Source organism: Balaenoptera physalus (genome assembly GCF_965194825.1).
Source record: "Balaenoptera physalus genome assembly, chromosome: 5".
NCBI classification, from domain to species: Eukaryota; Metazoa; Chordata; class Mammalia; order Artiodactyla; family Balaenopteridae; genus Balaenoptera; species Balaenoptera physalus.
Window position 1 is genome coordinate 141,748,668 of NC_138884.1, and position 26,249 is coordinate 141,774,916.

Below are 26,249 nucleotides of genomic sequence, written 5' to 3' on the forward strand. Positions count from 1 at the left end.
GACCTGGGAATAGGATTTGCAATTTATAGGATAACTTGGGAACCTCTTTTTGCCCTGTGAAATTATGGTTCTAAATTGAGCTTTAGAGTCAAATTATTTTGAACATGAAATGTTTCTTAAACAGCATATACTCAGTTCACATTTTCGATGAGCCCATTGAGGAACAAGTTATTAGGTATCTGCTTAACAACAGTGAAAAAGAAGGACATTTCTCTTCAAAGAAAATTATTTACTTTCAAGTTGGACACAGCTGGAGCCATATTCTTACTCTGTGGGGTCCTAGACAACTTCTGTAAACTCATGCACAAAGTAGAAATATGGCAAAATCTTTTCCAAATGCAAAAAGTAGGGATAAAAATTTCTTATAAAATAAGTAATAGCATTATTGTAAGGTTAATGAAATGACAGGGATGATCTTGCAAAGCTAATTGGTTTGTGTTTCCAGGGGTCCTGTCACTCAACTCAAACCCATTTCTGTCCTGCCTGGTGTTGGGTATATCATGGTTATATTATCTGCCTTTCCTTTTTTTGGTTTAATATATGTGGGATATAAACTATGATCTTCTCTGATTAGGACTTCCATGACAGTGGCAGTAATTCCAGGAATCTCTCAGCTGATTTGTGACTATTTATTGGACACTCCATGGGTAGGTTAGGCTGAAAGAAAACTAAAGAACAAGGAATGTACCCACTGCCTCCTTAATCCCCAAATGGGTGCCTAGCTTTGCCTTTCCCTCTATAGAAAATAAGAACTTTATTCTATTCTCATTCTATCCATTCTATTCTCATCCACCTTATTAAAGGGGGGTAAGTTGTTGGACAGAGTTGAGCTGCTAGTCAGTTGGACTCTATATTGGAATTTCCCTAGGTTTTATGATATTGATATTAACAAATCATAAATAGGGGCACAATATTTTTCAGTTTTTGAGGAGTTAATAAAATAAGGTCCATTAGTTTGTAGAGCAATGTCCACAAAATAGTACATAATAAAGAGATTTTAGTCTCTTAATATAATAGCCAAAGCTTATTAAGAACATAGTAGAGGTGAGGCATTTTCCTAAGTACTTTTACATTTTAGTTTATTTAATCATCATAAAAAATCTGTGATGGAGGTATTATTATTCCCACTTGACAAGTAAGAATAAGGAAGAGAGAGAATGAATATTTGTCTAAGACCATCTAGGCAAATAAATTTGATATCAAGTATTTCAATATAGGATTTCACTCTTACTAGGTGTAAAGACTTAAAGTGAGCACATGCATATTTTCAAAGGGATTTCATGTAGAAAAGGGACTAGGTTACTTTTGTATGTTCAAAGGTATTAGGTTACTTTTGTATGTTCAAAGTGAGACTGGAGTTGATTGTTGTGGTAATGAACAGTGGGTGTACATATGAACAATAAGTGGAATTTACTGGGAGACAGTTTGACTTAAAATAAGTTGTTTTCTAGCATTTCTAACAGTAAAGTTTTTGTCGAGCAGAACACCATACACCAGTTACCAATCCGAACAGAGGACTCTAAACAGTCTGCCCAACAAATATTCGTATTCAAGCCACCAAGGAAAACACCTGCAGTCAAGCACTGGATGGAACAATGCTTTACTTACAAAGCGAAAAGACAGAGCAAGATCAGCTTCAACAGTGAGCATCATTTCCTCATGGCCAGTGGGTCTGTTTTTGTAGCCATTGCAGGGCAATTTGCATTCCTCTCACGTTGCAATGAAAGGAACCTTGCTAAAGACAGATATAGCAGTGGGGCTGGTCAGGTGGCACAGGATGCATAAGTTTGAAGCAGAAACAAAAGAGCACTCATTTAACCTAAAACAGGAAAAATATTGCTACACAGGTGATAGGTCCAGCACAGTCTGTGTGGTTCTTTAGCTCTTGGTAAGGAAGTGTTCCAGGTCCCAGGCCCATTCTTGGGCAGCTGAGTGGGAGTGAGAGCCTGCTCAGGAATGCTCCTGTCTTTCCCAACAGTCTCAGAAGGTCCTGTGTTATTGGCGCTGTTAGAGCCCATGATAAGTGGCTATGAGGCAGAGAGATTTTAGAAGGGATTCCAGAATTAATTGATTTGCATTAATAGATGGTAAAATCCCTTCTAAATCTGGCACCCAAAAACTTGTATGAAGAGACTGAGAATCATACAGTTTTCATTTTGAAAGTAGCTGAGATTCAGAAATAAGTGATTTTGCAATGACTGTAAGTAAGTTATGGCACATGTATACATGCATATATGCCCAAATAATGGAATAGCATGTGTATGCATACGTGTGTGTGTGTGTGTGTGTGTGTGTGTGTGCATACACATGTAAGTGTATATTTTTTAACAAAAAAGGGAAACTTGTTCTAGCTTTCATTGAGAAACTTGTTCTCAATGTGGGCATCTTAATAATAACATATTTTTCTATTTTTCATAATAAACTATTAACACTTATTTTTCATTTAAACCCTTTGATGACTTTGAGAGTTTGCAGTGTGTTTTGTCTGAAATACCCATCTCTTTTACCTACTTGGCAAGCTCATATTTATCATTCAAGAGTCAAGTAAAATGTCTCATATTTCTTGAAACCTTGCAAAGACTCTCTTCCTAATCTCTAGGCAAAAATATTCAATATTTTTATCTTGCTCCCTAATTCATTATATTTCTTTTATTAAATTTTTATTTCATAATTTTCATATTAAGCTTTGAGATTCAAAGAGACAGAGCCATATCTCTTCTACATTTGGTATATTGGCACTTAGCATGATGCCCAGAATTTAAAAATCCACAAAAGTTTTTGAGTGAATGAACTAATAATGAAACATTGAATAAAGTGATAACCCAATACAGATTGCTTACACTGCATAATTTATTCCATACTTATGCTTAAAAATTCATGCTTTGGATCATGGTATTTCCATTTTGTACTTTCTTCTAACATCTAAATTGGTATTCAGTCTCATATTTTGAGGTGCAAGTTCCCTAGATTTTGTTCCTGTTCTCTCTGTCTGTGACATTTACACTACATTACCAGCTATCACATTTCTGACCCAAGTCCTGAGATTGCACAATGCATGGATTTCCATCTGAAATGAGAAATTGCCTGTTGTTTCTCTATTTGCACCATTTTCCTATAATAGGGTTACTCTTAATTATCATAATGATTATTTTGAACATAAATGGAGATGATATTGCTGAACATATTTTAGAATCTTTTTCTCTTTGTTGATTTCTGAGGGTGAACATCTGGTGTATTGTTCTTCGGCTCCGGCTATCATGTTATTTAAAGGGCTCTGTGGCATAAGGGTGGGAGGGCAAGTCAGAATTTCTTTCAGTGCATTTCCCACGAATATCATCACCATATGCAGACTGTGTATTACATAAGGTGAGTTAGTCATGTGGTGAATTATAACAAGCAAGCTGATAGACATTTTGACACCCAGAGAAAATAGAGAATAAAATAGTGTGCTGAAAAAAAGCTAACCAATATTTGGCACCTATTTTTAAAACGATGTAGAAGAAAATCACCAAATATATTTTAAATCATATTGCTTAAAACAAATACTGTAATGCTGTTTATTAAAGTATTAGATTTTAAACATTTAAAACCTTTTTAGCATTTCATATATACTATTATATTATACACTCAGAACTGGCACTCTTTTATCTTGAGACACACTTATTTTTAGCTTACTAACAATCTACTTTCCAAAAATGGAAATAAATAAGTTTTTAATACATAATCTCACAAAATATATTTTTATAGCTGAAAATGCACAGAATTAATCTATTTATTGTTATAATAAAATAAACTTTCATATTCAACTCAACAAACATTAATAAAGCAAATAAGTTCAAGGCGTGATGTTAGACATTGAAGATCCAAAGATAAATGCTCATGATGTTTGCTCTCAATATGCTTTCAAAATACTAAACTGAACAAAAACAAATTCAGTAAATTTAATGTAACACCTTCAGATTGGTTCTAAGAAAGATATTAAGTGCTATGGGAAAATAAAAAAGCAAAATTGCTTCAGGACAGAGAGATGAAGTTATAGTTTAAAGAACAGGTCACATTTGAGCTTGAGCAGCTGAAAAAAGCAAAAACAAAAACAGGGCTTCCCACTAGTGTTGTGAAGATGCATGGAGTGTACAGGGAATAACAAATTACCCAGTGTGAGTGGAACATTTGATAACAGGAGAGGTGGGAACATTGCCTGAGAGAGTGAACAGATTATAAAAAGTTATTGTCATAATGAGAAATCCAAACTTTTGAGAGCTTCCGGGGGCTTATTCTGAACTGGGTAATAAGACCTGAGTTGCTTTAGAAGAATCATTTTGGTGACCATATATAGGATGGCTTTGGTTAGGAGAAGGAAGGAATGGTGATGTTGAGAGCAAGCACTCTTTAAGAATATAATCTAGCAGACCAGAGCTGAAAGCGTAGAGCCTAAGAGCACAGTGCTGGTGCAATGGAAAGGAGGTCACAGATTCCAGTAGCCTTTTTGGTCCTTAGAATGGGTGATGACATTAATCAATTCTTCACATGGTTGTTGGGGTTTTTGGTGGTGGTGGTTTAGTTTTTTTCAACTTCAGTAGTATCATGATAATGTCCATCTTGAAACAGAATGAACCCCTGCGTTCTATGGCCTCTGCTTCTCTTACCTCATCTTAATAACACTTTTGCGAGGTCCAGGGATGTTAGCCTGGGCTTGATTGAACCATATTTTCCCTCTCCAGGACCTCTAACATAACTGACCTCTCTGGAAAAACTCCAAACACCACCTTCTCTCCTCAGAGCCCCTTTCTCATACCTTCATATATTTTCTTACACATTGCTTTTTCAAAGATTTCTTCCCTACTCACCTAATGTAAATTTCTCATATTCATAAATCTTAGTTTTTTTTCTTAGTATTTACCCTAATTTACAACTATTTATTTATATATGTTTGCATTACTAATATCTGTTTCCCTCACTGGACTTTATCACACTTTCGGGTATAGTCCATATCTGCTTTGTGTAACCAAAACCTAGCTCCACAGTTAATAAATATTAAATAAACATTAAATGAATGTTACATGAATATTAAATGAATAAATAAGTGATATACTGAAGTTAGCATGAGGACTGGGCTTTTGAGAGAAGAATGTGAGTTTGGTTCTGAATATTTGGACTATGAGATGTTTACATCCTCATCTTCATCATTGTTCTAATCAGCCCCATCGTGAGTTGAGCATTTACTGTAGGTGAACCAAGCGCTCTACATACAAGTTTTTATTTTATCCTCACAATATTGAAGAAATAAGATATAGAGGTTAAGTAATGATCCTAAGATTAAAAAACTAGAAAGTGAAAGATTGTAATTTAAATCAGGTTTTTCTAACTCAAAAACCCACTGTCCTTACTGTTATGGTATAGTGTTAGTGTTTCAAGACAATCTAAAGCTACAAAGTATATTGATCCTTGAAATTATACAAACTAGAGAAGAGAGAAAAATTGTTAGCAATGCAGAGCAAAAGATTAATTTATAGGTAACATTTATACCAATTATACAATAACTTTTATTACAAAAGTAACATGTGAATTAATGTCAACGGTTAAAAACAAAATTCAAGGAAGCCCTGCTTCACCCCCAACCGTCATAAATCTCACATTTCTCTCTCTTACATAAGTAACTTTGGTTAAATATCAAATATCAAGTGTATACAATTCTGCTTATGTGTAGATGATAAAGACATAGATAATAGATAGATAAGTAGATAGATAGATAGATAGATAGATAGATAGATAGATAGATAGATAGACAGACAGACAGACAGACAGATATAAAACTCCCACTTACCACTACTTTGATCTTTGAGTTTTGTCTTTTATCCTTATTTAACTTTAGGTTTCCCGGTTCCCTTGAATTTTATCCTCGTTATCTCTGCTTCATATTATATGTGTATGAGAATTTGAAGATAGAGTTCATATATATAATACATGTTTTCTGAAATTTTTTGTTTAATTCTTCCTATTTTAATGGTAATACAGATACGTATATATGTATGCATTTGTATATTTATATTTATTTTATAACTCTGTTAGCAAGATATTCATATTTTTCTTTATCTAGTGATTTCCTTTAAAGTTAAGTGCCTATAGTTTCCATTTTTTACTCAATACAATTTCTTTTCCATGTTTTCACTTCAAACTTCTCAAAATTAACTCTCAAAAATTAACTTCTCAAAATATAACTATTAGTTAGTTATAAATTTTGTATGTCTCTTTACTCAACAGTGTAATTTTCCTTGTATTTGGAATTATTTTTCATTTTGCTTAAGAATATTTATGTGTAATTCTATCAGGATTTCTTAATGGTAAACATTTATGTCTGAAAATGTCATATTTTATTCCTGTAATTTAAATTAAACAATTGAGTAAGAATTTCAAATTTAAAAAAGTTCCTTCACAATTAAGACATTATTCCATTTCTTCTAACACTGGAGAAGACATCATCACCTGATTATTTGATTAGTTGGCTGGTTTCCTCCCACTCACCACTGGTTCTGATTTTTATGTTCTTTCCCTTCCTCTGTATTGAATTTTATGTTCCCCACTTTCCTTGGGCTTTACTTCCTTCTCTCTGCTTTATAACTTCCAGAAAGATTTTATCATTCTGATCTGCTGGTTTCATCTCTCTTGCTTTCAATGGCTACTTTGAATTTATTATCTCTTTTTCTCTATTTCATATGTAAGTTCCAGTAGATGTTGGAATGGATGAGATCTTATTTATTCAGTTAGATATCTTGGATTTAAATTCTCCATTATGACTTAAGGCAGTGATCCCCAACCTTTTTGGCACCAGGGACCGGTTTCGTGGAAGACAGTTTTTCCATGAACGGGGGTGGGGGGGTGGTGGATGGTTCAAGTAGTAGTGCTAGCCGTGGTTCAGGCGGTAATACAAACGATGGGGAGAGGCAGATGAAGCTTCGCTCACTCACCCGCCGCTCACCTTCTGCTGTGCAGCCTGGTTCCTAACAGACGCGGACCGGTATCAGTCCTCGGCCCAGGGGTTGGGGACCCCTGCCTTAAGGTAGGAAGATTCCTTTATTTGCTTCAAGAACACTGGAGTCAACACACAAACTAGTCAATAGAGTTCCCCAGAGTATGCGTGATTCTCTCTTTTCAACTCACGGAATACACTGTCTGTGCTCTCTCTAATGACTGACTAACTCCCAGAACCCTATGGCTCACTGCATGGTTTTTCCAAATTGAAGACATCAGGTATGCTTCAAAATTAATAATAAAAAAGATGTTGTAGAATGTATATCATCAGGAAAAGATGGCATCATTCAAATTGCAGCATAGGTCACACTAAAAGTAAAAAGAATACACTCTTCTTCCACAACACAAATTTTTAACACTGGTGATTTTCCATCCACAGTGTGTGTTGTCTAAGTGCCACCAATGTCTAGCTTACTCCAATACTCTTCAGGATCTCAATTACATTATTTGAACACAACCTAAGTAATTAGGAAGCACAATATTACAAATATGAAAGAAAGAAAAACTACAGTTTTTTTTTCTTACATGCAAATGACAGGCATACACAGAGGTTTCAGGCCATATTCTGTATTGATACAACACTATACTTTTGGGGATAGCAATGGCAAAAGCATAGATATGCAAATGTACTGCAAAAGTTCATAAATTTTTCACACAGCAGATATAAAATCGTTGAATGATAGAGTCCTGGGCTGCTACAGCCAGCAGGAATGTTTGATAATGTGTCATGTGATACATGAAGCAACACAAAATCACTGACTTCCGTGTAGCTAGGAGTGTTTTTCAGGCTATACTCAGCCTCAGTTTATTATTTTCTTGCCAAAAGGTGAAGTTGACGATGAACTCATTAAACAGTGCCACATACACAGAGAAGGGAACTGGTATAAAGGAATTAGCACAGAGACTGAGAATGTTGAGGCAAAAAGCAATTGCAGTGTAGCTGAAGGACAGATGACTGCCTTATGTCCTAATTGATTGCCCAGATTTGCTTACTATCTATTAAAAACAGCAGTAACTAGAGTTAGAGAAAGGCAGAAAGACAAAAATATCTCTGCAAATGCAATGAATGAAATTTGTGGACTAATGAGGGTTATAGAAATAACTCGCAGAGAAACTTCTAAAAAATTTATGAGATATTCAACACCTGTTGAAAATGCTTCTCTCTGCGTAGTGGAGACTTGTTCTTTTTGACTTTTTATTTATTGTGCTTTTATGACTTTTTCAGCTTTACAAAAATAGGTATGAATTATTTTTGCAAAAAACAAAAGTTTTTACTTAGCAGATTTTTGTTATATTTCTTTTGATTTTATTTTTAAAGAAAAAGCAGAAAATTACTGAGAATAGAGGGGATGAAGAAGGGGAGACATTCTAAAAGAACAAAAAAGAAGCAGTTCATGAAGTTATGCTTGACAAAATTTTGTCCAGCTCCTTGGGGATTAAAATTTGGGCATTAACATCCAAATTACCCTGAATATCATTGGTAATTTTCTGAGTGCAATATTTCTAAAGTGGACTAGTTTGTATACAATATATCCTTCAATGTGATTTAATTCAACATCAAATGAATATTCTGTAGGGTAAAAAATAAAGTATTCAAGTGGAAGCCCCCTTTATGTACTGTTATACCCAGATATATGAACAAGAATAGTTCGATATGACAACCACAGTTTTGGGTATGGATTCAACAGAGGTGAGTTTGCTTCAGCAATATTTATTCACCCTTATTTTCTGCTCAGGGATGTTGCTCTGTGTTATACAAGCACGGTGGCCAAGGCATCAGCCATTGTAAGAAATCTACCTACTTAATGCTAAATGCAAATTCTACCTAATAAAAAGATCTTTTTCTCTTAGAACTCTACTAATCTTTCTGTGAATGGGTACTATCGGGTAGCAAATATTTTCTGTGCTATGACCAGGGCCTCCTTGAATGATTTAGTTTCTTTCATCAAGGGCTGTGGTATTGGTGGGAACTGACAATGAGAAGACTCAACTAAGTGACGAAATATTCTCTATTATAGCATGCTAATAATTATGTGGTCTATAAAATTGATTTAATTTTTACATTCTGTGCATCCTATGCAAATTCTTTGGGTAATCTAAAAGTAGAGTAAATCATTAGCTATCGAAAGCACTTTTTGTATTTGCCTATTTCTATTTTTATGAGGATGAATTGGCTCTTTAAATCTTTCAAAATTCTGAGAGGATATATTAGACATTTTAATATTTACATTTTCTATACAGTATCTGGATTTGAAAAATAATACATCTACAAGCACTCTTGACCAACTCTATTACACTGAGGAAAGATTAGGGGCAAAGAGCCAATAAGGTCCATTTTATAGTATATCATCTGGATGCCTGAACTATAGAGAATTCTGGGGAATAATTAAATTTCCATACCTTATGTGGAGTGGCCATTAAAGAAGATAGTGCTATTTGTGGACCAGTTAGAACGATTTGGGCTTATGGCTTTTTCCTTTGTAATTCTGTGGGTTTGCGATGAGTTGCGATTTGAAATTCATGAATATAAAGTTTCTTCTTGAATCAGATGCATGTAGTGGATATTATATACAATATTAATAACAGTAGAAAGAATGGGGTTTAATAGTAAATCAAACTAAAAATACATTCTGGAACTGATATTATTAGACTTTTTAGTTTCCTGTTTCATTTTTAGCTGCTTATATTGAAAGTTTGAGGTTAAGTTATGTTAATTCTCAGAGGATATAAATACACTAGGAAAGACTTTGGAACACTTTCCAAACACCATTAACTCTCAAGAAATTTAGTCAGTTTTTATTGAAGTGAGTGCTAAAAGGAAGTCTGTGGCTTGAAATAAATGAAACATCTGTAATAACTTAAAGGAAACTTAGAAGGTTGAAAAAAAATAGTTGAAGATGAGGTGAGAAATTATGAGATAAATGAAACTAGACGACTCAACTGAAAATGAGAAATTCAAAACAAATGCATTATGTTGAGAACATATTTATAGAGTTCCCTCTTCTAAAACGGTCTTAACTGACACTGATGAAAGAAATTAAAGATGATACAAAGAGATGGAGAGATATACCATGTTCTGGGATTGGAAGAATCAACATTGTGAAAATGACTATACTACCCAAAGCAATCTACAGATTCAGTGCAATCCCTATCAGACTACCAATGGCATTTTTCACAGAACTAGAACAAATAATTTCACAATTTGTATGGAAACACAAAAGACCCCAAATAGCCAAAGCAATCTTGAGAAAGAAAAACAGAGCTGGAGGAATCAAGCTACCTGACTTCAGACTATACTACAAAGCTACAGTAATCAAGATCAAGACAGTATGGTACTGGCACAAAAAGACAATTTAGTTCAATGGAACAGGATAGAAAGCCCAGAGATAAACCCACACACTTATGGTCACCTTCTTTTTGATAAAGGAGGCAAGAATATACAATGGAGAAAAGACAGCCTCTTCAATAAGTGGTGCTGGGAAAACTGGACAGCTACATGTAAAAGAATGAAATTAGAACACTCCCTCACACCATACACAAAAGTAAAGTCAAAATGGATTAAAGACCTAAATGTAAGGCCAGGCACTATCAAACTCTTATAGGAAAACATAGGCAGAACAGTCTATGACATGAATCACAGCAAGATCCTTTTTGACCCACCTCCTAGAGAAATGGAAATAAAAACAAAAATAAACAAATGGGACCTAATGAAACTTAAAAGCTTTTGCACAGCAAAGGAAACCATAAACAAGATGAAAAGACAACCCTCAGAATGGGAGGAAATATTTGCAAATGAAGCAACTGACAAGGATTAATCTCCAAACTTTACAAGCAGGACATGCAACTCTATATCAAAAAGACAACCCAATCCAAAAATGGGCAGAAGACCTAAATAGACATTTCTCCAAAGACGATATACAGATTGCCAACAAACACATGAGAAAGGATGCTCAACATCACTAATCATTAGAGAAATGCAAATCACCTCACACCAGTCAGAATGGCCATCAGCAAAAAATCTACAAACAAATGCTGGAGAGGGTGTAGGGAAAAGGGGGCCCTCTTGCACTGTTGGTGGGAATGTAAAGTGATACAGCCACTATGGAGAACAGTATGGAGGTTCCTTAAAAAATAAAAATAGAACTACCATACGACCCAGCAATCCCACTCCTGGGCATATACCCTGAGAAAACCATAATTCAAAAAGAGTCATGTACTACAGTGTTCATTGCAGCACTATTTACAATAGCCAGGACATGGAAGCAACCTAAGTGTCCATCAACAGGTGAATGGATAAAGAAGATGTGGCACATATATACAATGGAATATTACTCAGCCATAAAATGAAATGAAATTGAGTTATTTGTAGTGAGGTGGATGGACCTAGAGTCTGTCATACAGAGTGAAGTTAAGTCAGAAAGAGAAAAATAAGTACCATATGCTAACACATATATATGGAATCAAAAAAAAAAAAATAAAGTCATGAAGAACCTAGGGGCAGGACGGGAATAAAGTCACAGACCTGCTAGAGAATGGACTTGAGGACACGGGGAGGTGGAAGAGTAAGCTGGGACGAAGTGAGAGAGTGGCATGGACTTATATATACTACCAAATGTAAAATAGATAGCTAGTGGGAAGCAGCTGCAAAGCATAGGGAGATCAGCTCAGTGCTTTGTGACCACCTAGAGGGGTGGGATAGGGAGGTTGGGAGGGAGGGAGACGCAAGAGGGAAGAGATATGGGGATATATGTATATGTATAACTGATTCACTTTGTTATAAAGCAGAAACTGACACACCACTGTAAAGCAATTATACTCCAATAAAGATGTTAAAAAGTAAATAAATAAATGATAAATAAATAAAAGGGTCTTAACCAGTGTGTTGAAGTACCTAGTGGTAGAACTTAGGGTTTTCTAAGCTACATTCTTTTTTAAGTAGTTTTCTCTATGCAGTCGTTCTACCTGTTGAAACTCAATTGTCTTCTGAGGCTCTGTTTCCACCACGATTTCCTTATTTCCTCACTCAAAGGTGAGGTGTACCTGATCATATGGGCATGCAGTACCTTATATATTAGTTTGGCATTTATCACAGAGCACTCTATAATATAAACAGAGCTTCAAATATAATCAAGAACCAAAATGTATAATCAGGAAAACAGATCTATTATGCTCCTAGTAGGGATCAGTGTCAACTGAAATAATCTGTGAAGGCTGCAGGAAGGAAATGCTGGGGACAGGCCTTGAAGAAAATGCTGAGAAGCGTGTTCTTAGCAGAAAAGGCACTTGAACCTGCCTATAACACTACTGAGCATTAGCTTGGGTTGTGATAAAAGGGTAGTCTTTTATAAACTGACAATATATGTGGTTGTGTTGGGGAAACTTCTGTTTTCCACCTCCTACATGGGGGAAAACCCAGTTCTTTTCTACTATAGGTCTTTCTTTTCTGTGTGTCTCCTTTTCTACTCTCACAGACCACTTCACTTCTGACACTGGTCTCCAAATGCATGGAGGTTTTCCCCAACAGCAAGCAATTCTCTGTGACACCAGCTGGTGCCCTACAGTTTAATTCAATTCTGACACTATCTATCTGGAATTAGCATCAGACCCTGTGGGTTAAGGACTCAGTCCACAAGACTCCTCCCCAGTTCAGATGCCAATCACAAAGTAGTAGGTCCTCAAGTTACTCAAAACTTCTGTCTGACTTGGCTACCAATCAGAGGTTCCCATAACCTCCTCCCTCTTGGATCAAGTTATTTGCTAGAGCAGGTCACAGAACTCAGGGAAACATGTTTACCAGTTTATTAAAGAATATGATAAGGAATACAGATGAACACCCAGATGAAAAGATACACAGGACGAGGTCTGAAGGGTCCTGAACACAGGAATTTCTGTCCCAGTGGGGTTGAGATGCAGCACCCTTCTGGTGTGAATGTGTTCCCCATCCTAGAAGCTCTCTGAATCCTCTACTGTTTGGAATTTATGGAAGATTTCTCATGTAAACATTATCAACTATTAATTTAATTTCCAGTCTCTCTCCCCTCTCCACAGAATAGGGGTTGAGGCTGAAAATTCCAACCTTCTATTCATGACTTGGTCTTTCTGGTGACCAGTCCCCATCCAGGAGCCCACCTAGAATTGCCTTATTAGAACAAAAGATACTCCTAATGCTCTTAGGAATTTACAAGGGTTTTAGGAGCTGTGTGTCAGGTAGAAGGTGAAAGGTCAAGTATTAGAACAAGAGATGCTTCTAGTATTCTTATCACCTAGGAAATTACAAAGGTTTTAGGAGCTCTGTTCCAGGAACTGGGGGCAGAGACCAGTATATGTATTTTCTATTTTCTCACTGTGAGGCTAGTGGGAACTGAAGTTGAAGAAATCTGATCAATCTTATTATGACAGGAGTGAGGAGGATTATTAAGATGGTGGAAATAATGTAGGTATGGTGATCAATATTTGCATTCAGTAAAACCGGAGGCATTTTTTGAAATGCCTCTTGTTAAAGCATTCTCAAAATGGAAAACAGTTAATACAGTGGCACCATGTTAAAAAGAGGAAGATCATGAAGGTGATCCCAGGAATTAATACCTGGTATAGAGGAAGCGTAGTTATTAATTATAATTTATTAAATAAGTTGAATGTTCCAGAAACTTTTTATTTCTTGGGCTTTTAATTTTCATGAGAATTATGTAAAGTAAGAATTGTTTCAAAACAGAATGTGAGTTCAGAGAGCTTAGGTCTCACAATTGGTAAATAAAAGATGCAAATTTGAGCTCCAAAATTTATGTTTTTCAGACCAGACTACACTACTGCAAATCTGCTAAGGTTAGGTGAATAGTTAAAGAGTTGGAAAGTAAGCAGAACTGGCAATGTTGGCTGTCTAGCCAACCTCCATTCCCATCTTTTTGCTCTTTCCCAGTGGAGTCCTGAATGTGCTCTGGTATCCAGGCTCCTCAGCATGCATGGCTGTGAGCTTTAAAGGAGACTAGACACAAACCCAGCCATCAGGGTTCATTTCCCTTATCAGTGATAAATATATACAAAGGTATATAGAGCATTCTAGCTAACGGGGTAAGGAAAAATTCCTCTTGTGGGTTTCTGGGAAATGTTCCTTGACGAGAGACACATAAGAAATCTTGGTCTCTTCTAGCTCTGAATGGGATAAACAGAATTGCATGCAAGTTATGGCAGTCCTATGAAACTGATACAAGGGGTACTAACCTAAGGACAAAGCTAGTAGCTATAATGTTAGAGTGGAAAATATAGAAGAAACTTGAGTCCATTTATAATGACATCAAGCCATTTTACTAATCAACCACAGAACCACTCTATCTTCTTATTATGTGGAGTAATATAGAGCTTTTAATATTTATTTTATTTGGTTTTCTATAATCTATAGCAAATGTATTCTTTCATACATAATGCAGGAAGATATTAAACTCTTAATGAGCTTTCTTCTCATCTCAATAAAATAACCATAGTTATGATATTATATAAAACCATGGCACATGGATGACTTTTTATAAAAATCATTGAAAACATACCAAATGCTAGATCATTAGAAATATCTAAACACAGATAGTTCTCTTTTTGCATGGTTCTGCTATGCATGCATTTCAGTTACCATGGCTTAGTTTTAAAAAAAACAAACAGCCCCCTAACTACATGGTTCAAATTTTAGTTATCAAGCTACATTAACTAAGAGTAGTTGCATAAAGTATAACTTTGCTACAAACACTTCAGTCCACAAATCACTGTGCAACTAACAGATACAATACATTATGGTCAGAGACCAACCACAATACTTCTTTCAAAGTCTGTTGGTGATTGGTTACTGCACAGCTGTTGGTTCATACACAGATAGGCAAGTTTGTAGTTATGTTCCTGTTTTGTCTCCCCATGATTAACACACAGATTACAGATACGGAAAATCGAAAGAGGGAATTGGTCACTAAAGATAAAAATGAAGCAAAGAAACAAAGCTGATAGCACTGGAAGTGAAATTAGAATTGAATGTCAACAAAGTTATAGAAGAAATTGCAAACTGTGAGAATGTGATACTGCTGAAGTGGGAGAGTCTCTACGTATACAGCCTCAGGGTGTTAGCAAAGACAACCTTACTGACACAAATGGGAAAGTGGTTGTGATGAAAAGAATGAATATGTCAGAAAGGAAGTGTCACTGGCAAAAAAACTCTTGGAGATACTTCACAACATTGAAAGCACAAAGGATAAAATGTTGGAAACTGATATAATCTTAGAAAGGAGTATGACAGTTCACCAAGGCATAGAAAAGTTTCTTATGCTTTAAGTTATACAATGAGAAGAAAAAGACAAAAGCACTGTTCAAACTACTCTTGATAACTTTTTGCAAGGAAATAAAACACTTTAATTTGTCATGTTTCTGATGTTTCAAATTATAGTGCACTAAATAAATATTAATTTTACAATTTGTTTTATTTCATTATACATTTATAACAACAGTAAAGAATTTTTAATATTTTGACAAAATTTTTTAAAGATCACAGAACAATTTTATTTTCCCATTTATAATTAAGATCACTTTGTACAGTGTCAGCTTGCATGGATATTTTTACAGTCTTGTATTACCCTGCAAAGTGAGGACTGTTTGTACTTCCAGAAACCAAAAAAAATTCATTAGTTTTACTGTTTTTTATTGCTGTTTAGAATAATTTAGAACACATCTGTAATAAATCTCAGAAAAGGCTTGGGATATTTTTCTTGTACTTAATAATTCTACCCTAAGAATGTGAAGAAATGGCCTTAGCAGCTAGCAAGTAAGGCTTTGATATTCCCAACTGAACATAAACAGTCTTCAGAGAATATTTTAAAATGATCAGGCAAGCCACTCTATGATTGTGGTGAAACAAAACAGAGACAAGGACACTCTTCAACCACAACAATGATTATCTTCTTTCAGCATGACCTATAACTGCTTCCTTACCAATGACAAACCTGTCCCCAGCTTTGATCCTCTCCCATCCAAAAATACCATGAGTCTCATTTGCCAAATTGTTCCTGCTTTCTGGTAGCATCCAGTCCAAAACTGGACCCTATTCCTTAAACCTCCATAGAATGGTCTACTCCAAGCTCAAATTCTATCATAATCACCTCTGAACTACTTCTTACCAAGATGTTCTATTTTTCCTTTGATTGCATTCTCCCCGACTACTGCAAGTTCAATGAACCTTACCTTGTTTTGACCATAGATATGTTCTGGGTGGCCTCTGGCTTCAACAATACCAAATTGCACTGAGGTTATAAATTTAAAAACTGAAATAAAACTGTTTGGTTCACTTTAGCGCAATTATATACTGTAGCGATAGATACTAAACATCATTTTATTTTAATAGTGGATTTCTCCTGCTCCACATAAGAAATGAACTTAAGTAGGAATTTTTGGTATATGTAACAAGGCAAATGGAGTATATTGTAGAAAATTATCTTATTTTTCAAGTGAATGTAATACTGAGATACTTAATATTTTAACCAAATGAGCATATTTTCAGGCCTTTTATTTTTATTTTTTTATTTTTTTTTAAACATCTTTATTGAGGTATAATTGCTTTACAATGGTGTGTTAGTTTCTGCTTTATAACAAAGTGAATCAGTTATACATATACATATGTTCCCATATCTCTTCCCTCTTGCGTCTCCCTCCGACTCTCCCTATCCCACCCCTCTAGGTGGTCACAAAGCACGGAGCTGATCTCCCTGTGCTATGCGGCTGCTTCCCACTAGCTATCTGTTTTACATTTGGTAGTGTATATATGTCCATGACACTCTCTCACCCTGTCACATCTCACCCCTCCCCCTCCCCATATCCTCAAGTCCATTCTCTAGTAGGTCTTTCAGGCCTTTTATAATTTGAACTTAGAAAAACATAGGATGAAAATATTACATGATATTTATTCATACACATGGGAAATATATTTATCATATAATACATAAAATTATATGGGTAGATTACTTATTTCATTTTGTATTTAAAGTGGTACATTCCTAAATATTACTTCTATTGAATTTCTCATATTTGTCATTTATAAGCCTTATTGCTCATATTTTAGAGACAATGATATGTTTTCAATTCATGCTTTAGCTCTAAAATTTCAACTCTAGAGTTACATTTTTGTCATCAATTCATATAGTTAGTTCCAGTGGCCTCCACTTAGATGTAGTACATATTTATTCTCTGAAAAGAAAGTGAAAAATATTAGTTAGTATTTGTGTGTTAGAGTGAATTTAACAATAAAAATATTTCTCATGCAGAAAGAATATTGTCTCAGGAGAAAGATAATCTTATCATATAAATTTTTAACTAATGAGAGGAAAAATTTCATAAACACCAAGTGAGGAAAATTCTAAAAAAATCAGATTTTAAGATTAAGAAGATATACATTTTTGGTATCAAAAACATGGAAAGTCCACCAAAACGTAACCCTTGTACAAAGCTAAAAGCAAGAAAGTCAAAGCATAATCTTACTTTTCTGAATGCATTTCTGTTATTAAGTACAGAAAAGTAATTGTATGTTGACTATTTACTAACACATTCAGCTAAACGCATTGGGCAGCCTTGAACATTCCTTGTGTTATTTATCCATGATTATTCCTTAATCTACGACCTCTTCTGTTGCCATTTACATTTTCTTTATCTGTTTGCTCATTTGTACGGTTTTGCATTTACTCAGGAAATGCAAGTGGCTGATGAGACCAGAAAACACTGTTCACCGATCGTAACTAATGAATAAAAGAGCTCACTGTGAATGTGAGTGGGGTTATCGTTTTCTACAAGATTCATAAATGTAAATACTTGAAAAGGAAATTGAAAATGTAGTTGCTAAGTGAAGCATGCTTCTGGAGGTTTTCTTTTGTAATGCTGTTCTGAATTATCTCTGTATCAATCAAGATACTGGCCCTGTTAAATTCATTAGATATCATACTTCATGAAACACATTATTATTTTTTGGGCAGTGTTAATAATTTTTGTTCCTTAAAGAGAATTTTGAAATGGATTTTTATGATAAAAGTATAGGCCCACTTGAGAACACTGCTTGATTCAAGGTGTTTCTGAAAGTATTTTGAACAATTCTGAAGTTTATAGGAAAGCAAGTGAGGTGCCAGTAAAGTCAGAAGGTGAGGGAACCAGTAAGCATACACGGGAGCATTAATAATTGCATTTTCAGAAATTCAGTGCATCAACGATCAAGAACATCAGCTGTCATCCTTTTGAAGCTGCCTCACCTTGAACAAATATTCTTCCTTATAACAAAAAATATAATACATATTTCATATGGATATTTAGATGATTAAATAAGATAATGCTTGTAAAATAGCTTTTGACTAGCATTTTACTCTCCAGTATTTTGCCCTATCTGTATAGACTATCTGAAGATTTATCTAATCAGTATGTTGAGAGTAAAACTGGTTCTAGCATTTTCAGCTGCAAAGTTGATTAGTTGTCTGATAATTAGTTTAAAAGTCTCATAATCAAATTCAATAGTGAAGCTAGTCAAATGGATTGATAATGAAAATATCTTTTTGCTACTTCACAGTTTATGAGAGTTGATGTAAGAATATAGCAGGAAATATCACCAAAGAAAACTCACCTAGGGTTAGGGTTTCCAGTTCTGCCTCATTCTGTCCCGAATCTGTTCAACTTGTAGCTCACTTTGTAATGGAACAAGTGGGCTGTTGCCAGCTGCACAGTGAAAAGACCAAATACCAAGGCAGTGGTCTATTGCAGAAAGAAAAGGCTTTATTGCAGGGAAGCCAAGCAAGGAGACAGGAAGCAATGCTCAGATCTCTCTCCCCATTAGCTGTTGAGTGAGATATTTATGGTAGAAAAAGAGAATAAGAGGAAGAGGGGGCTCAGAAATGATAGGTGGAAAGCAGTTTGTAAGTTCCGAGAGTTCTCTGCCAGACGTGACTACTCTTCATGCCTCTTCATGGGTCATATGTGCAAATTAGGGGAGTTCAGTATGTAACATGCAGTGGATTTTTGGCTTGTGACCTCTAAACTTCACTATCAGTCATCCTAGTCCCTCAATGTGCCTGCAAGATGCTCAGCAGAACGGGCTGTCAGCAGGTTGTTTCCGTATCTGCTGCTTCCCTGGAATTCAGCAGAACAAACTTGGTGTTCGTGGTGTATCATTTTATTTCTACCTTATGGGACTTGTAAGTTACAGGGCGCAGTTTCAGCTTTAAATATGCATTCACATTAGAACCCTCCTTCCCTCTTTTTTTTTTTTTTTGAGATGAATTTTTTTTTTTAATTGAAGTACAGTTGCTTTACCTGCTGTGTCAGTTTCTGCTGTACAGCAAAGTGAATCAGCCATATTTATACGTATATCCCCTCTTTTTTGGATTTCCTTCCCATTTAGGTCACCACAGAGCACCGAGTAGATATCTGTTTTATACACAATAGTGTGTATATGTCGATCCCAGTCTCCCAATTCATCCCGCTTATTGCAGAAAAACAGTAGATTCAAAGTGATTGCTCAAGCTTCTTTGTCTCAGCTCCTAATGCCATTCACTTCAAAGAGGTAAATTTTTCATCAAAACTCCTAGGGTCTCTGGATTTCTATTTTAGATTCATCTGAATTTTTGCTCAAACTGTGTGACAATAAATGCTAGTCTTTTCTGTATGAGAGGCAGAATTGAAAAGCACCTTACAGTCTCTGATGACTAAATTAAAACCTTTGATTAGGAGCAAAAGTGCTAGTTGGTTTAAAAGCCCCAATCAAGTTGAGTTTATACATTTGAAATTAACATTTGTCTCTAATCCTGTTGATCTTCCGACCTTGTTTGTGCTAAATATGGGTCTATCTTCAAGTTAATGCATAATTTTGTACTCTGTGGACTTAAATTAAATGTCAAATAACTTCAAAAGCTAAAATTAATTGCAAAAATGAAAAGAAGACACACATCAAAGATTCATTTTTGAAGTTGATATCTACATAGCATTTTATATCCATTTAAAACTGTTAGCTTATCCCTTATTTAGCTTCCCTTAACAATTAAAAGCTTGATATACTGCAAGAGTGCACTTGTGGGAGAAAATGTTATGCACTATTAAATCCTCCCTATCCTGAATACTTTAAAATAAAAATGTGGAATGAAACTTGTTATATCCAGTTTTTACTCCTCAAGTTTAAAGACAATTTATTCTTATGAAGTACAAAATAAATATTTAAAAATTTTTTATTGTGGCCTTTTTTAAAGTTCAGAAAAAGAAAAAAATATTAACTGAACCAAAGATATGTACTGTTGTGTTGACTGAGTTATATACGTAATAGTCTTAGATATTTAAATATTTCTTTTCATTATTATATTATAAGAACAGATATTATCAAGAGTTCTCATTAATCCTTAGGTACAATAATAACCTGTATTTATAGAGGAAGATTATACTTCTCATTACTCACCTTCCTCAAAAAGTATAGATTTTTTCCCTTTAAACAAGAAATTATATCTTGATAAAAATATCCAAGAAGTTTAGTAAAGGATCTAGATTTTTTTGCCTAAATGATGTCAAGTATTTCTATAGTAGGAAAGTAGATGGTCATGAAACCATATACAAGCCCCTGTGTTCCTTTCCTTTGAAGTAAAAGGCTTTTGCTTTAGTCTCTCAGGCCTCCCTTGTGTCCCAAAAGGCTAACTTAGGAGTTAGTGATCAGGAAAAAAATTATTCTGTAATTACTAAGCGCAAGAAAACTGATGAGGCTTTATTAATATATATTTAAAAAAATAGATGTCAATGCAAAGAGCATCATGGAAACATAAAATAACATTTCATAATGAAAAAGTGTAGACTTCAGGAACACATGACAATCAGAGTACATATGCACTTAATAACAGACCTTCAAAACACAGGAAGCAATCAGGGAACAGAAATAAAGGGCAAAATAGACCAATCCAAAATCATACTTCGGGATTCTATTATAGCTTTCAATAGTCATCCATGTTGTTGTATATAATTAATAATGGTCTTAGGACATAAGTGTTACCGACCAGGGTTCTTGGCCTTCCCCAATGAATAGAAATTGACTAGAGGCCAGACAAGAAATTCAGGCAAGTCTTTATTGGGGCCCCTGCTGCAGCAAGGGGCGGTGAGAACAAACAACAGGTTCCCTTTTTGCTCCCCAAGGTGGGGCAAGCTTGTTCCTTATGTGGGGTGAGGGTAGGGGTATATCCAGGGGTCAGGCCAGAGGGGTGGCTTAGGTGTTTGCCCACCCCTTAGGTGGTGGTGTTTGCAGGGGACATGCTCAGTACCCTGCTTTGGCTCCCAACACCCTGTTTGTGCTCCAGGCTCTTCAAAATTGGTAGTTTGGTTTTTTGGTCTCTTTGTATCTTTTGGGTCCAGAATTTGCCCCAACTGTGCATGCATGCAGTTATTTTTAGTCCCATATAGTTTCTTTGTATTTTGTTGTTCAAGGAGAGGTGTGTCCAGGTGCAAGCATTGCAGCACTGCAGCAGAGGGTCCCAGGTCCCAGCCTGTCTCATAAGAATCTTTATTAATTAAAAAAAATGATGATTTGGACTTAAAATTTAAAACTCCTCAACAAAACACAGTGATAAGAAAATGAAAATGCAAGGCACAGTGTGGGAAAAATACCCCTGTTATTTATGTCTGACAAGGCTTCAGCACCAATATATATAAAACTCCTACAAATGAATAATACAAATACATGTGCAAAAGAGAATAGCCACTTCAGAAAAGCATAGTTAGAAATGTCAAATAAAAACATAAAAAGGTGCCCAAAATTAGTAGTTAATGGGGAAGTGCCAGTCATTTCTAAAACAGCTAGAATCAGAGATTGAAAATAGAAATGTTGACAAGGATGCAGAACAACTGAAGCTCTTCTGTACTGTAGGTGAAAGTGTAAGATGGAAAACTACTTTGCTATGTGTGTTTGCGTGTGTGTGTAGCATTTACCTATAAAGTTAAACGTACAATTACTGTATAACCCAGCAATTCCACATCTAGAGGTCAACTCAAGTGAAAAGAAAACATATATGCCCCCCAAAAATGTGTACAATAGCAATATTTAGAGCTGATTTTCTCATTAGAGACAAAGACCAGAAACAACCCAAATGCCCATCAACAGGTTAATGGATAATCAAAGTGTGCTTTAGTCAATCAATGGAATACTGCTCAGCAACGAGAAGAACAAACTATTGATACAAATAAACAGATAAATTTCAGACAATTGTGTTGTGCAAATGGAATGACAAAAAATATATACATATGTGAGCACATAATATTCAGAATATTAATAATATACAATATGAACATACATGAGTATATAATATACATGAAGTTTTGAGAACAGGCAAGATAAAGATATAGTGATTTAATTCAGATTGGTTGGTTGACTGGAAGTTGGTGATTGATAATAGTGGTGCATGAGAAGAACTTTCTGGGGTGATAATAATATTCTCTGTCTTACGTGGTAGTTAAATTGGCATATGTTTGTTGAAAATCTTTAATTTTTGAATTTTATTTATTTTTTTAGACAGCAGGTTCTTATTAGTCATCAGTTTTATACACATCAGTGTATACATGTCTGTTGAAAATCTTTAAATAGTAGACTTAAAATATAGGCATTTTATTGCATGTTAATTATACTTTAACAAGTTTATTTAGAATAAAATAAAACTGTAAAACCTAGGAGACTCAATACCCACAGGCTAAAATAAAATAAAATAGAAAAACCTAAAAAAGAGATTAAAAGCCTTAAAGTTTAAGAGCATAATATAAAATTTTAATATTTTATTATTAAATCTATTAAAAAAGGTATTTATTTAAGGTTATTAAAATGACGTCTTATTTCTGTTATTGTTTTTGTTATTCTTAATGCTAGGATTCCTCTTAGAGTATATCTTTTATTCAGAGAACTCCCTTTATATTATATTTTTTCTCTGTGCTGATTCCATGTTGTATACATCTTTATAAAATAGAAGCTATCAGGGAGACCTTCAAGGTGTTGGAGGAGTAAGATGTGGAAATCACCTTCCTCCCCACAAATACAACAGAAATACATCTACATGTGGAACAACTCCTACAGAACACCTAATGAACGCTGGCATAAGACCTCAGACTTCCCAAAAGGCAAGAAACTCCCCACATAGCTGGCTTTGTGGCTGACAGGATCTTGGTGCTCCAGCCGGGTGTCAGGCCTGTGCCTCTGAGGAGGGAGACGTCAGTTCAGGATATTGGTCCGCCAGAGACCTCACGGCTCCATGTAATATCAAACAGTGAAAGCTCTCCCAGAGATCTCCATCTCAACGCTAAGACCCAGCTCTACTCAACAACCAGCAAGCTACAGTACTGGACACCCTATGCCAAACAACTAGCAAGCCAGGAACACAACCCCACCCATTAGCAAAGAGGCTGCCTAAAATCATAATGACATCACAGACACCCCAAAACACACCACCAGACGTGGTCCTGCCCACCAGAGACACAAGATCCAGCCTCATCCACCAGAACACAGGTACTAGTCCCCTCCATCAGGAAGCCTACACAACCCACTGAACCAACTGTAGCCAAGGCGGGCAGAGACCAAAAACAACGGGAACTACGAACCTGCAGCCTGTGAATAGGAGACCCCAAACACAGTAAGTGAAACAAAATGTGAAGACAGAAAAACACACAGCAGATGAAGGAGCAAGGTAAAAACCCACCAGACTAAACAAATGAAGAGGAAATAGGCAGTCTACCTGAAAAAGAATTCAGAGTAATGATAGTAAAGATGATCCAAAATCTTAGAAATAGAATGGAGGAAATACAAGAAAAGTTTAACAAGGACCTAGAAGAACTAAAGAGCTAGCAAACAATGAGGAACAGCACAATAAATGAAATTAAAAATTCTCTAGAAGGAATCAATAACAGAATAACAGGCAGAAGAATGGACAAGTGACCTGGAAGATAAAATAGTGGAAATAACTACCGCAGAGCAGAATAAAGAAAAAAGAACGAAAAGAATTGAGGACACTCTTAGAGACTTCTGGGACAACAATAAACCCACCAACTATCAAATTATAGGGGTCCCAGAAGAAGAAGAAAAAAAGAAAGGGACTGAGAAAATATTTGAAGAGATTATAGTTGAAAACTTCCCTAATATGGGAAAGGAAATAATCAAGTCCAGGAGGTGCAGAGAGTCCCATACAGGTTAAATCCAAGGAGAAACATGCCAAGACACATATTAATCAAGCTATCAAAAATTAAATACAAAGAAAAAATATTAAAAGCAACAAGAGAAAAACAACAAATAACATACAAGGGAATCCCCATAAGGTTAACAGCAGACCTTTCAGCAGAAACTCCACAAGCCAGAAGGGAGTGCAGGATATATTTAAAGTAATGGAAGGGAAAAACCTACAACCAAGATTACTCTACCCAGCAAGGATCTCATTCAGATTCGACGGAGAAATTAAAACCTTTACAGACAAGCAAAAGCTAAGAGAATTCAGCACCACCAAACCAGCTTTACGACAAATGATAAAGGAACTTCTCTAGGAAGGAAACACAAGAGAAGAAAAAGACCTACAATAACAAACCCAAAACAATTAAGAAAATGGTAATAGGAACATATATACTGATAATTACCTTAAATGTAAATGGATTAAATGCTCCAACCAAAAGACATAGACTGGCTGAATGGATACAAACACAGGACCCGTATATATGCTGTCTACAAGAGACCCACTTCATACCTCTGGACACATACAGACTGAAAGTGAGGGGATGGAAAAAGATAGTCCATGCAAATGGAAATCAAAAGAAAGCTGAAGTACCAATTCTCTTATCAGACAAAATAGACTTTAAAATAGACTATTACAACATATAAAGAAGGATACTAAATAATGATCAAGGGATCAATGCAAGAAGAAGATATAAAAGTTGTACATATTTATGCACCCAACATAGGAGCACCACAAGATATAAGGCAAATGCTAACAGCCATAAAGGGGAAATCGACAGTAACACAATCATAGTAGGGGTCTTTAACACCTCACTTTCACCAATGAACAGATCATCCATACTGAAAATAAATAAACACAAGCTTTAAATGATACATTAAACAAGAGGGACTTAATTGATATTTAGAGGACATTCCATCCAAAAACAACACAATACACTTTCTTCTCAAGTGCTCATGGAACATTCTCCAGGATAGATCATATCTTGGGTCACAGATCAAACCTTGGTAATTTAAGAAAATTGAAATTGTATCAAGTATCTTTTCCAACCACAATGCTGTGAGACTAGGTATCAATTTTAGGAAAAACTCTGTAAAACATAAAAACACATGGAGGCTAAACAATACACTACTTAATAACCAAGAGATCACTGAAGAAGTCAAAGAGAAAATCAAAAAAATACCTAGAAACAAATGACAATGAAAACATGACAACCCAAAATCTATGGGATGCAGCAAAAGCAGTTCTAAGAGGAAAGTTTATAGCAATACAATCCTACCTCAAGAAACAAGAAACATCTCAAGTAAACAACCTAAACTTACGCCAAAAGCAATTAGAGAAAGAAGAACAAAAAAACCCCCAAAGTTAGCAGAAGGAAAGAAATCATAAAGATCAGATCAGAAATACATGAAAAAGAAATGAAGGAAACAATAACAAAGATCAATAAAAATAAATGCTGGTTCCTTGAGAAGATAAACAAAATTGATAAACCATTAGCCAGAGTTATCAAGAAAATAAGGGAGATGAGTCAAATCAACAGAATTAGAAATGAAAAAGGAAATTAACAACTGACACTGCAGAAATACAAAGGATCATGAGAGATTACTACAAGCAACTATATGCCAATAAAATGGACAACCTGGGAGAAATAGACAAATTCTTAGAAAAGCACAACCTTCCAAGACCGAACCAGGAAGAAATAGAAAATATAAACAGACAAATCACAACCACTGAAATTGAGACTGTGATAAAAAATCTTCCAGCAAACAAAAGTCCAGGACCAGATGGCTTCACAGGTGAATTCTATCAAACATTTAGAGAAGAGCTAACACCTATCTTTCTCAAACTCTTCCAAAATATAGCAGAGGGAGGAACACTCCTAAATGCATTCTATGAGGCTACCATCACCCTGATACCAAAACCGGACAAAGATGTCACAAAGAAAACTACAGTCCAATATCACTGATGAACAGAGATGCAAAAGTCCTTAACAAAATA

The 26,249-nt window shown here is 35.3% G+C and overlaps 2 long non-coding RNA genes across 4 annotated transcripts in view; both read left to right on the forward strand.

The window, feature by feature from the left end:
* Positions 1–26,249, forward strand: part of LOC309661005 — a 471,219-nt gene that overhangs the window by 34,049 nt on the left and 410,921 nt on the right. The window lies entirely within an intron of this gene.
* Positions 827–10,727, forward strand: LOC309661027. 2 transcript variants are annotated; one of them, XR_014263806.1, is made up of 2 exons: positions 827–5,737; positions 5,770–10,727. It is a non-coding gene; the product is annotated as an uncharacterized lncRNA (long non-coding RNA). The 2 variants fall into 2 exon arrangements; XR_014263807.1 differs by having other exon boundaries at positions 5,774–10,727.